The sequence below is a fragment of the Sinohyriopsis cumingii genome, chromosome 17, assembly GCF_028554795.1.
Source record: "Sinohyriopsis cumingii isolate HCF-2022 chromosome 17, ASM2855479v2, whole genome shotgun sequence".
Lineage (NCBI taxonomy): Eukaryota > Metazoa > Mollusca > Bivalvia > Unionida > Unionidae > Sinohyriopsis > Sinohyriopsis cumingii.
The window spans coordinates 13313367-13315176 of NC_142977.1; positions in this window are offsets into that span (position 1 = coordinate 13313367).

Here is a 1810-nt window from a genome sequence, read left to right on the forward strand (position 1 = left end):
TCGCATTACTGCGCATGCGTTTATAGCCAGATTATTAAAGGGGTGTAACTGTGAAAGCATAACCTCAACTTCGAGGTAAAATCCTACGGTTCATATCTTGAATATACGTGTATAGCAATCGGAATGGTATCGGCCTTTTCCACCGCAAGCAGGGAATAAATCTCAAATGTACATAATAGCCATTATGAACTGACCTCAAGCCCGTGATTGTTAATACGTCATAATAACTTCATTACGTCACAATGGATAGATTACATGTTATCAGTAACGCAATCCGGCAAATGTACCTTTTTCACAAGCATTTATGTTTTGTGTGAGAAAAAAACAAGCTTCTTCAAATTTGTTTAGCTAGCGCCTGTCAAAATCGTCACGAAAATGATGTCACTTTAATACGAAAATAGGTGTACCCTAGCCAAAAATTTCTTGTGAAATACTTGCACCGATACATACGTACATGCATACATACATACGTAATTTCTATGAACATTGGATCACATGTTTTCTTGGTCGAAAAACCAATTTGCAGCACAATTTGTTAATATAATCTAAGACACCAAAATTAAATAATCTGCATCCATGTGTTGAATTATTAGAATGAGAACCATGTAGAAATATCACATAATATGGTCAGTACTTTAAATTAAGTTTCTAAACTGAATGGTATGAGTTGAATTTTTATTTCAGGCTATATGTTCTAAAATCAAATATAAATGCATCTGAAATATAAAATTGTAGGTGTCTTGCGTACAAATGTAGAGACACATATATAACTACTGATTGCACCTGTAATTTTTAAGGAACAAAACTGTGAAAGATATTTAAAGAGTAGTTTGTTTTATCTGCCAATAAACTGATGAGATTTCTAGGTAAATTTCTTCCTATTGGATATTCTTGTTAGCATTGAACACACATGATTTGAATCAGTTCTTCAAAACTAAATACATTATAACATTATAATTCCCAAACATGGTAGATGGACTGTACCATCTGTGATGGCTTAATAGGTAACAAGGACTATTGATATCCAACCACCCACCCCCAAAAAATCAATTTTTTTTTTATTTAAAAAAATATGTCTTCTAATAAATTCACTAAATTCTGTCCATAGATGTGAATAATACAGTCAGCAGCAAACATGTGTGAATAATCTAGATATTAATGAATCAATATTGAAATTTATGCAAAAGCTTGTTTGATTGAATATAGCAGCAAAGAGGGTGAACAGACCTTTTGCTGGAACGTCATTTTTGAAAAAATAAAGCTTCCTAAGAAAATGAAGAAGAAAAAACAAACAAAGCCTCTACCTTTACCGAGAGTCTCTCTCCCAGACTCTATCTCTCTCTCTCTCTCTCCAAGTGTCTCTCTTGGGGGTTAGTTTATTTTGTTACTTTATCGTTGGCGTTAGTTCTTTTTTAAAAAACTATACGCGTTTTCGTTTACCGACCGGAAGTTTCATTGAGATCGCACCCTCTTTGATGCTATAATTAGATCATTATTATATCAATAATGGCACCTGGTGCTGAATCTTACAGAGCTAGATTAGCTCGCGAAAGATTAGAAGCAATCAAAAAAGTTTTTCCTGTTCGTGATTCTTTTAGACAAAAACTTCAAGAACGTCAAGAATCTCAGGTAGAATTTGTCAATGATAAAAGACAATTATTTAAATATATTACAGAAGCAACTGAAAAAGCTTTAGCAGTTACTGAAAGTCTTAGTCCGACGTTAGAACAGACTGCTAAACATACCAAGAAAAAAAAAAACTTTTAAAACAACTTCCAGTCACAACAGCTGCTGCTCAGCCTCCTCCTGC